The 12,191-nt window shown below is 38.0% G+C and overlaps 1 protein-coding gene across 4 annotated transcripts in view; it reads left to right on the top strand.

Annotated features, from left to right (window-relative positions):
• The first annotated feature begins 675 nt into the window (after positions 1–675).
• The window catches only part of mef2aa (myocyte enhancer factor 2aa), a 92,703-nt gene continuing 81,187 nt past the window's right edge, over positions 676–12,191 (top strand). For 3 of the 4 annotated variants that reach the window (XM_088340558.1, XM_088340559.1, XM_088340556.1), the window contains exon 1: positions 676–822. The gene's annotated coding sequence lies outside the window, so the exon portion shown is untranslated. The remainder of the gene's footprint in view (positions 823–12,191) is intronic. The other variant, XM_088340557.1, reaches the window with a different exon arrangement.

Below are 12,191 nucleotides of genomic sequence, written 5' to 3'. Positions count from 1 at the left end.
TGATCAAATTGAGTGCTTAAAAGAGAGAAGCATAAATATATTATATATATTATATGTAAATACACAGGATATTTAGCTATGAGACGCAATGATTAGGGAAGTGGGGTAGGATCAAAAAAGGTAATGCTTCTTCCTATTCCTTTTCGGACATGTTATGTTCACATTGTTTTTGTTTTTTGACATGCTTTGTTCATTTTGTTTGTGTGTTTGTTTTTGGAAAGGGATGAGAGCTAATAAGCTTTGTTTCTTCTCTCTCCTTTCTGAATATGTCTTTTGTTTTATCTCCCCTTGTTTTCTGGTTTATGTAACTTCCTCTTTTTTATTTCTATTTGTATAAAAGTCAAGTCATATTTATTTGTCTTCTATCTTTTATACTCATTGATCGTTGAGGTGTTGGATTTGAGACTTATTATTATCATTTTTTTTTTATCCGGGGCCAGCCCTAATGGCTTATGTTATAACCCAAAGACAATTGAGACTTTTTTAATCCTAAAATTATTTAGTTTTAGTTTTTTGTTGACATTCTTTTTAAGCGGTCAAATTAAAAAACGAATACAGTATATCGCATTTTTTTTCAGCCATTGCTTGAAATGCGCGTGCGCCAGAGTAGTAAATCCAGTAGGCGCGGACAATAATTGATGACGTCAAAGAAAAGGGCGGGGCCTCGCTGTCAAGAGGCAGCCTGGCTTTTTCTGAGTTTGTCAGCTTCACTCCTCCTTCTCAACACCCTGAAAATAGCAGCCCGGCGTGTTTAATGTCAACCAAATTCACGTTCTGTCCAGCGGAGTGACTCTAACACCGAACCGGGACCGAGAAAAAAAGGTGAGTGAACGTAAAAAGAAACATTTGCTGTTAAAAGAGTAGGCGGCGGTGGTCGACGAGAGCCGAGTTAGTGGCGGCAGGAAAGCGCCAGAGGGAGGCATGTCGTTCGGTTCAGTGGATCGATGAGATTGAAATAAAAAAACAAGAGAAAGTAACGAAAAACTTCTTTTATTTTTTGGCAAACGAGTTCAAAGTGTTATTTTATGAAAAACATCCGATACCCGTTCACTATTGCGTCACAATTCTAACCTGTCATTTTCTCCCGACAGTTGTGATGGCGAAAAACTTAGACCGTTTTTCCTCGTAACCTGATAATAGTCAACTTTTGAATCAATCTGTCGAAGTGTTACTATTTTCTTTTTTTAAAGCTTCCGTCTCACAAACTTCAAGCCTATTTTCTTTAATTGGCACATTTTGTACGTTGCGCTTTTGTTTTTCCAGGCAAGAAAAAAATAAAATAAACTGCCTTACACCATTGCACATTATTGTAGCCATGAAATGATTATACTCTTTAAAATTGTATTTTACACCATATTATTGACTACAGTATATTTCACAACAGTATGACATGTACTAACAGTGCTCACCACGTTCTTCGTGCGTGCAAGTACACAGTACAGATGGTGCTGTGCATTCTTTTTCTTTTATAACTATCATTTTTTTCTGTCTCTGATGTATAAAGAAACTAGGCATCAACTTGACTATATATTGTATTCGGTTTCTTTAAAAGTAAAATCAAATAAAATTCAATTTAATTGTCTTTGCATAAAGATAAGCATAGTCTACCATGGTTTGAAGATTAAGGATAAACATTTAGAAAAAAGCCTAAAGAGAAAAAAATAAGATACAAAATAGTACTTTCACAGGGGTTTACTTGTAGACTGGCCTAAGTTGGAAGTGCAACAAGTAATGTTTATTTGTATAGCCCCTAATCACAAAGAGTCTCAAAGGGCTGCACAGACCACAGATTATTGCAAGCCTCAAACTATAAGTGCATCATCCCCTGATCTAAAACCTACATGAGGGCAAGGAAAAACAAAAAAACCTCAATATGAGGAAAATGAAGAAACCTTGAGAAAAGTGCTATGCAAAACAGGACAACGACATGAGTAGCAACAACAACAAAAAAGGATAAAGATGTTTATTATGAATACAAATATTATCCATGAACAAGATCATTTTCACTGATACTTTTCTTGTGTGACTTTTGAACGGATGTTATGTTGTATATCCTTTGCAATTCTCACTTGGTGTCCTTCCTACCCAACAAAACACCTTTATTTGGTTGAAAAATGAAACTTAAAACCTCTTTAAATTATTTTTTGGGACTATATTTTGACCACATGGACAATAGAAACACAAGCTAATTTTAGACATCTTATTGGTAATTAATCAAGTCTAAAATGGAACGAAATTGGCCCTAAATTCAACATTCAAAGGAAATCTGGTGTTGGGTAGGTCATGATCAAAGAAAATACAAGTAACCACTTAGTTATTGGGTATAAATATGAGCTTGTATGTCATTTGTGCCCACTTGTTGTTGAGCCTCCCTCAGTTCCTTTTCCACACATGATTAGGCTGTGCCTTACCTTAATTTTAATGTATTTATTTTTAATTTGTTTATTTTATTTTAACTATTTTTGCAATTCCTTGTCTGAAATGTCGTACACAAATTGATTTTGATTCTGTCTTTCTGAAGTATGACAGTGCTCCTTTTATTTTTTAGCAGAATGGAGTGAATCCTTGCTGATGCTTTATTTTTTATTGTGTAGCGATGAGATAACATTGAATTCATTTTGAATTCAAGTTGAATTCAGGGAAGAACGTAGTGAGCGTGTAGGTTAGTCATTCATTTTGAAAAACGGAGTACTTGATAATATATAACATAGTTTTGCCTACAAGTCCCGTTTTTGATTTCAGAACTTAAAGTTATGAAATTCAAACTATTCTGATCCTTTTATTGACTGTTTGCTGTACGAATTTTATCTTTGTAACTTTATAGCTTTGATAGCTTTGTTTGCGTGTACATTTTATGTTCAGAGACACAAATCAAAGCATTTCTAAAAAATGTAACTTTATGGATAGTCTGCTGCATTGACTTCTCAAAGAAAGGGGAGTTAGGATCCTGATCTTAGACCAAGTATTCCTATGTAGTAAGTCAACCTGTGCTTTTGTTGCTATTTTATTTGCATTTGTGCATTTGATAATTGCCGTCATGCAGTGGTTTGCACTTTTGCCTCACACGCAAAAGGTCCATGGTTCGAGACCGGGTGGAAACATTTGTTGGCCTGGAAAGGGATGGGTGACACATGGCTGTAAGATTGTGTGACTCTTGAATCACTGCCTTTTACATTTTGGCCCTTTCGAATTCTCAATAGCGATGACGAAGGAACAACAGCAACAACTTAAATGAAAAATATCACTACCCCAACAATGAGAACGCTCAAATGAATTCTTAAACCCTGGCTGGTTTGACACTGCATGAAAGTGACATATTTCAGATTGTAATTACCCCTCACAAATTGGGACATATGTCATGGCAGGTTGAATTAACCCCAGCACCTCGCTCGATCAGGGATTAGATGTCTTCTTTCACATCGGGAGTGTAGCATTAATGGTAAAAAAAAAAAAAAAAAAAAAAAAAAAATATATATATATATATATATATATATATATATATATATATATATATATATATACTGCGATTGTCTGGCAACCAGTTCAGGGTATCCCCTGCCCACTGCCTGGAGATGGCTGGGATGGGCTCCAGCCCCCCTGCGACCCTAATGAGGATAGGCGGTACGGCTAATGAGATGAGATATATATATATATATATATTTATTTATGGGCGGCACAGTGGTTAGCGCGTGTGCGGCACAGTTCTAAGGTCTTGGGAACCTCCTGTGTGGGTTCAAATCCAGCTACCAGCCTTCCTGTGTGGAGTTTGCATGTTCTCCCTGTGCTTGCGTGGGTTTCCTCCGGGCACTCCGGTTTTCCTCCCACAATCCAAAGACATGCATTTCAGGTGGCCGGTCCAAATTGTCCCTAGGTGTGAATGAGCGAGCGAGTTGTCTGTCCCTGTGTGCCCTGCGATTGGCTGGCAACCAGTTCAGGGTGTCCCCTGCCCACTGCCCGATGATTGCTGGGATGGGCTCAGCACCCCCGCGACCCTACTGAGGATAAGCGGTGCAGCTAATGAGATGAGATGAGAGATATATATGTGTATGTACACACTTGGAGCACATTTCTTCCCAAGGACATAAGTATGGCATTTATCTGCTTATATTACCCTCATATTTACATTCCATTTCACAATACATTTCATAAATAGCCACAAGTGTCAATGTGTCAAATTATATTAAAAAATTATATATTTAAAACCACTGTAATAAAAATCTTCAATTTACAGGCCACACAGATTTGACTGTATTCTCTTTTAAAATAATTGTAGCTATATGGGGTTTTGGGGTTTTTAAGGGTTATTGATCTATCTTCGTTATTCATTATCCATTATCCGTTATCGGTCAGTTCATAATACGCTACAAAGCCTAGGAGCCGGGACACTTACTCTCAGCCAAAAGGCCAAGCTAAGGTCCTAGCCCTAAAGCCTTGCTGCGATCATTGCGAGTGCACCGTTCCCGGAGGTACTGCAATACCGGGCCGATGCGTGGAGTGGACAGAGCAAGCTCTTATTACAGTTAAATGGCAACCTGGATCCTCGTTTAAACTTGTTATTTAAGTATGCAAGCCTGTTGTTATATTTGGTGAGTATATATGTCTTATACATGGTTTGCCCAATTTCGTATCATTTTGCGGTGTATTGACTTAATTTGCAACTACAGTATTCCCTCTCAGTTTCGCAGTTCGACTTTCGCGGCCTTGGTTCATTGCGAATTTCTCCTATTCACAGGTTCCATTTACTTGGCAGAATCACTTTACAGGCCCCTTTGCACTCGAACCAATAGGATACCTACATTATTTTATTTGGACGCTGATTGGAACAATCTGAATTAATTGTTTTTATGATGAGTGACAATTGTATAACCCCTTATACATGCTACTTGCGGGCATCATCACGCAAAATAGAAGTTGTTAGCGTATTGAACTTTTGACATTCAATAAAGGATGATTTCATTTATGTCACTCACCAAAATCAAAGTACCATGCTCTTTTGCTCTGGCTTCAAAACTGTGCCTTTGACATGACTTAGGCAGCCACTATCTATATCCAGTATGGATGTCTATTTACAACTTTGAAAGTTTTGTTGTAAGGGCAGAAAATAAAATGGGTTATGTCCCAGAGAAATCAAACACAATACAATGAGTTTTTTAAGTGAGTAAACCCATAGTTTATAATGTGTTTAGTGGTATAAAAAAACCTGAATGATAGGAACTGCGCATACTTTGTGGAAATTCACTCATAGGGGTGGTTATGAAACAAATTAACTACGGAAATTGAGCGAATACTGTATTGGAAAATGTATTGTGTGTGTGTTTTTTTAACTGCGCACCCACGAGGTACGCTAACCTCTTGGTGGAAGTCGTGGTCAATCCCTCTTCTCAACTGTATTTGATTCCCGATTCCCAGGAAGAGTTGATTGTTGTCATTGCGGTCGTCTGGTATTTGTCTATGATCATGATGACCGTTTGAGCACATCTGCGGCCAGCTGTTGGCTGCTTGGTTTTGATGGCGAAGCAATAAAAGGGCCTCATATCTGCAGTCATTAAGGCGCACGTGCCGCCTGGGGGCTCAGTGGTAATGTTGCTCATGATCTATTGTCACGTGAGCTATTATGCATTATATGCATACTAGTTGAACAATTAACAAGCTTGTTATAATGTCTCATCAAGCGGTCAATTGTGTCCCGCAACGTATCTGCCACTTCATGATGGGAATGCATTAGACCCCCGGGATACTTTGTTCTGACTCTGAGCTAAGGATCTTAACGTGAAAATATCATAGAGGTAGGGAGATAAACATATATTTCCTAGCTAATGTGTTCCAAGCCCAATGTACACATATTAAAATAAAAAACTACTTATGTTCTGCCCCCTGAGATTCAATCTGAAACCCCCTGTGGAACTGTTGAAAACTAGGCTTAAAACAAAACAATACAGGTTACTTATACAAGCCTTGAACATACTTGTATAAACCTTAAACATACAAAATATAGCACTGAAGCAACTTACGAACAAATTCAACTTACGAACGATCGTCCGAAATCTCGTTCGTAAGTCTGGCAGCGTCTGTAGTCCATAATTTTATGTAATCTGTACAGCCCTTTGAGAGTTGTGGTGATTAAGGGCTTTACAATTAAACATGACTTGACTATTGTGTTAGGTAATCCCTTGCTAAAATGTGGTTCACCTTTTAAGGTTTTGCTGCTTCACAGATTTTCATAATGCATTGTGTTCTGCATTCTAAAGGGCCGATTGGTTATCATAGGGATCGGGAACGTTTTTGCCTGAAGAGCCATAAAATCAAAAATATAAAAACATTGAGAAAACAACACAATATATTTTAAGACAAAATACAAGAAAACTGCCAGACCTAATCTCCAGACAAAGGCCAACTCTTCAGCACATTTTATTTCACTGCGTCTCATTTGATGATTTGATAAAATCTATGAAATAATAATTAATGCCTGAGCCTGTGTCCCAATATCTACATATATAAAATTTGTCTCCCTCCCTTAGTTATCTTAGTGTTAACTCATTTTGACTGTCATTTTTTCCATAAATATTGGTTTCAAAACAAGGTCAGAGAAATGTATTTGCCGTTACTGCTCACCCAATCGAATTGCTTTCAGCGGTTTGCTGGCGTTTTCGAGTGTTTACAATTTGTTTTGTGGGCTTTCATCATAAAATATCTCAACAGTGAACATAAATAGTTTAAAGAGCTTCCATTTAAAGGGTTTCTTAGCGACTTACTGCCACAAAGCTATGTGTTCGTAAAATTTTGTCTCCGAGCCATATGTACTCATGAAAGGAGCCATATATGGCTTGTGAGCCTTAGGTTCCCGACCCCTGGGCTAACACGATGACAGTAGGTATTGGTAAAAAACAAAAACAAATGCATGTTTACAAGTAGTTATACACATATATTTGTTAAATAAAGGCTTGGACCTGTAAAAGCCTTGTTCTCTGGTTTCAGTGTATAATAGAGTATTTAATTGTATACAAATTGTCAAAAAATAAAGGTTTCTACATCATTCGCATCCTATCTACAGCAGTTTTGCCCGTTACGCCACGGTTATGAGGGTTCAATGTATATGAGCTCAGCCAACAGCATATTGGGATTTTCATGATGGTGTGATGCAAACTCATAGCAGAGCAGCATTTTATAGGATTGCGACCAATGGCAGACATGCATTTTAGATACGTAACTCTTCATGCACACACACGGCAAAATTTGAATTTAATTTGTTTTCGGGCACGTTAAATAATTGGTTGTCTATGTCGTATAGTTAGGGAAAAGCTATAGAAGGGGTTGAAAAAGCAATCCATACCGTAAAGTAAAACTGTGGTAAGGCAGTGTCCAGCTCGTCTAGTTTTTTCTTTTTTCTTTAAGTTCGTCTATCCCAGAGGACAGCATCTAGTTATGTTCATTTAGAACTTGTCAGCATATTTACCCAAGTTCTTAATTAAAATGGAGATACAGGATGTGTGAGGAACAGGGCAGCTGCAACATCCTCTCATCACACTCAGTCCCCACTTTTATCTTGGCGCTTTAGCGTTCTCCTTGCACCGCAAATGTGGAGTGCGTGGGCGGATGAATCTGCAATTAACATCGGTCGTATGAAAGAGAAACCGGGCGTTTAACACAGAGCAAAAAAAAGACCTTCTCCTCCGCTTTTCTGCTGCCAAGATGTTGTTCTGTGTGAGGAACTTTGGAAGCCAGAGTGCTTTGGATAAAGATAAAAAATATAAGGTTTGTGTATGTGGTCTGTTACTATTTTCCTATCATGAGTCTCCCAATCGTGACCAGAATAATGAACCACGTCAGAAATGTGCTGGCCTACACAAAGTTGTTGTTAGATGTTTTTCTTCTGTGGTTAAATAAACTGACGAATGATGGAATTTTCTTTTACTACACAGGAAAACAACCTCAAATCCTCAGTAAATACTTGTCCCCCTTTCATTGAGAAAGCTTTTGGTAGAATGAGTCATTGTTTATGAGTTTACCATCATCAATATGAAGATTCCAGCATTCTACTGTGAGACCTTGAGGTCGCATGCAGAATCTTGAGCCTGGCAGATAGTCTTTTACAATGCGGTTGAGTGGAGGCAAAAGAAAACAAATCCCATAAAAACAAACCTGTTTAAGTCATCCGGTTTGGAGGAGTCTATCCTGTTACTCAATAACAAACAATAATGATATTTTAATGAACATATAAATACATGATGTGTTTGGATTGATGGTAAATGTGTGCAGTGTGTCATACAAGCTCAACATGCTTTGGTGTATCACAGCAAATCTTCCGGGAAACTTCATTAATCTGTTCTGAGGTCGGGATGGAAATGTAAAATTGCTGTGAAAAGGGGGGGGTAAAAAACTTATGGCAATTAGCCCCATTCCGAGATGAAAACATCAAAATACAGAATTAACACAGTAAGACCTATGTGTAATATACATAAATATGATAAAATGACATTATAAATAGATAAACATGTAAATTAAAATATTATTAGTTACCTTTAGTGTGACGTGACTGATAAGGTTGGTTAGAGTCTATGCAAAAGGGATTAGGTGACAGCGGATTAAGAATGAAACCAAATCAAAACTTCCTCTTGCACGGATTGCCTTCCCATTTAGGATTTTTTTTTAATCACCACCATAATTTTATCAAAAGTCCGGATTGTCCATTGGTTACTGCCATGAATTTGTGTGCCCTCATTGTGTTTCTTGATAATCGCAAGCTTCATTTGGTTATCATGGTTTACTTGTCCCTTTAGCATCACTTGGGACCCATAGACAATAAGTTGGTTACTTGGATCCCTTAACCAAACTGGCCGTAGGGGCACCATTTCCTGTGGAGTGTCTTGAGCAAGTACAGCCTGGTGGCGACCATCCCTCTCCAGGCCAACACGTGTTTCCACCCAGTATTGAACCGGGGAACTTTCGAGTGTTAGGCGAACGTGTTATTGAGAACAGTACAGCAATTGCAGTTGTGTATCGCACTCACTCACAAACTTCATAACTTAAAGAAGGGAAAGGCATTGTGGGAGGTAGTCAGCCAGTAGCTTACCTTTATGATACTGTGACACAAATCAAAAGCAGACCAGAAATGAATATGATATTGACCAATAGCAGATAGGTATCTCAGAAACGTAACTCTACATGTGCACTTACACAGCAAAGTTTGAATTTTATAAGATTTGGAAGAATTTGAACTATTTTTTTTTTGTAGTAGTAGAGTTCAGAAAATCCTGTAAAGACGGCCGAACAATGTCTTATTCCACACTGCTCAATGAAAATGTCAAAAGGAGGAGTCACTGTTACAATACTACAATATTGTACAACAAAATTGTACAACCAATCGTTTTGTCGCTTCAAAAAACAAGAGTGATGCCTCGCAAGCGCTCAGTTCCAAAATGTCAAAATGCTGCGATAGTAGCTCTTAAAAGCAAGTTTTCCAATAAGGTTTGACGTGAACTGTAATTCTCGGAGAGGCCCTATTTGTTTAGCAAGGAGGCGAGCCTGACCTTTCAACTGTTCTGACCTTGACTGAGACCTCTAGTCATAAGCCACTTGCTTTGGTTCACTCTGCACACGTGCTGGTGAGCAGGGAAGAGCAGCTTAAGGCCCAGGGTTGCTTTTTTTTGTTTTCTTTATCCTACAACCGAACATGACAGGAGTTCTGGACTGGACTACACTTCTGAGTTTGTCTGGTTGATCCTGGATTGCTACTGCTCTTTAAATCTGCTCTTTCCCTTGGCGCACTTCTGCGCCGATGTCAACATACATTGGGATTGAAGATTTAGAAAAAGCACTGTATTCTTTAACTATTTAGTCAATGACTACTGGTACATGCAGGCAATAACCCAATTAGAAATATTGGATTTTTGGAACTATCCAAATGATTTGTTGACATGCTTAAAGACCAATGGATAACTGTTACAAGGTTGAAGGTGGTGCGACATTGATACGCTTATAGACGGTTTCTTTGCATTTAACTTTTGATGTTAAATAAAAGGTAGTTCCATTTACCTATATGCACAAAATTCAACAAACGTACCATGCTAGTTTCGTCCACGATACAAAAGGATACGCCATTGAGTTTTTATCAGATGTGCTTATACAAGGCTATTCAAAAGTGTAGACCTACACTAAATACGAATGGATACAACTGTATCATCCATTACATATACAGTTTAGATGGATAGTCCCTTTCTCCGTGTGCAAAATGTGCCAGAGGAATCAACCAATAGACATGAGAAGTATTTTAGCAAGTAAGCCATAATTTGTATTTATCATTTGTCTCTGTACTACAAATTCCACAGTGTTTTTGTGCAAATATTCCAGATGGAAGACACTGAGTGTGCGCACCAGCATTCGTATCACGAAAATATGTTTGCATATACAGTAATCCCTCGGTTATCGCGGTTAATGGGGACCAAAACCACCCGCGAAAAGTGAAAATCCGCGAAGTAGCGACGCCCCTTCAAAAATGCTTAAATTTTTTATTTTTTTATTTTCATTTTTTAATTATTTTATTTTATTATTATTATTTTTTAAACCCGGTTAATGGGGACCAAAAGCACCCACGAAAAGTAAAAATCCGCGAAGTAGCGACGCCCCTTCAAAAATGCTTAAAAAAATGTATATATGTTTTATTTTATTATTATTATTTCTTAGACCCGCGAAGCTCTGTACCCGCGAACGTGGAACCGCGAAGTAGCGAGGTCCCACTGTACGACTAATCGGAAAATGTAAGGACTAACCCAGCCATTGCGACGGAAAATCAGTGGGACATTAAGACCTCAATCGTACTATTCTACTTGTTTATATGGCTTTACATTATCTTAATACTAGTAATACTCCGTTTCCAATCAGACCATTGCCTGAATTTCAATGTAACCAATGTAAAAGGCACTCTAACCAAGTTTGAATTTTACCTTTTACCTTCTTTTCCAAGCAATAGTGAGTGCGGCCTTACGTGGTTGGTCAATCCATGGTCATAGTTACGTTCTTTGTTTTGACTTGTGGTGGAAACTTTGTGACGTGCGGACTTTGCAAAATCATTTAACACCTTTGTGAGATGTCACCTCCTAGTGGTTCACAAATGAGACCCACAAGCCAATATCTGTTTGCAGGTTTGCATCAGCATCACAGATAAGTCATGAAAAGGTTTTTTCTGGTGGTATTATTGAGTAATACATTATGTCATTAACACAAACTCTTAGAACAAGAATTAAAAGAGACATCTATTTGCTGAGTTTAACGGAATTTTAATGAGACCAGAGAAAAAAATATATAAATCAAAGGAATATATTCTAATCTCATTTACTACATCAAAAGATCTGCATGATTAGTAATACATCCCACTGTTCTGAGTTCCTGATTCCCGACCACGTGGATAGTTAAAAGCATCTCACTTTGGAAATTTGAATGTCTGCTTTGTGTCTGATTGTAAACTGAATTATATTCAAGGATAAAAAATGGATTATAAGTGTAAAGAGGTTTTACAAAGTTCTCCCATGTTCTGAGTGATGGAGTTGTTAACAGTCAATGTCCAACAATCAATCTGATATGGATTTAGGCCTTCCTCCATACAATCGTTGCTTTTTGACCGTTTGCGTTTATATCTAAAATGTTCACATTTACATTATGAAGCCATAAATTACAGGTACAATCCAAAATACAACCTGCTTGACATGCTTTCAACTGTACTTAAGGCCACGGCCATCAGATGCTCATTTTTTCTAGCAGATCCTCATTTTAAATTCAGTACCTGGCACAACAGCATGTAGCATCCTGGCAACGCATACGCCCATTTTCACAGCCATCTAGCACAGCAATCTACCACTACATTCCGTTAGTAGTTTTTGCTTTTGGAGCGGATGCAGCCATTGTAATAAATTTCTGACTGGTTTGTTGGAACCGATCCCTGTTGTAAATCGGATGTTACCTGTAATGATAGCAGCCTGACGATGCATTTGACAATTCTGGCAACCAGGTGGCACAGCAATTTACCACCACACTACTAGATACAGTCTCAGCGCCATTCCAATGAGTTTGTGACCGTTTGGTTGGAATCCATCCTGGTAGTAAATGGGATAATACCTGTAATCCATTTTAGCAAATGTAGTTTGGTACTTGCATGAGTAAAACCAGATTTAGTTTTGCTTTTTAAAACCAGTTATGAG

The sequence above is a fragment of the Urocampus carinirostris genome, chromosome 7, assembly GCF_059441175.1.
Source record: "Urocampus carinirostris isolate Australia breed hairy pipefish chromosome 7, RoL_Ucar_1.0, whole genome shotgun sequence".
In the NCBI taxonomy this organism is placed as follows: domain Eukaryota; kingdom Metazoa; phylum Chordata; class Actinopteri; order Syngnathiformes; family Syngnathidae; genus Urocampus; species Urocampus carinirostris.
Note: the sequence above shows the minus strand (reverse complement) of the source record. Positions and strands in the feature narration are given on the sequence as shown.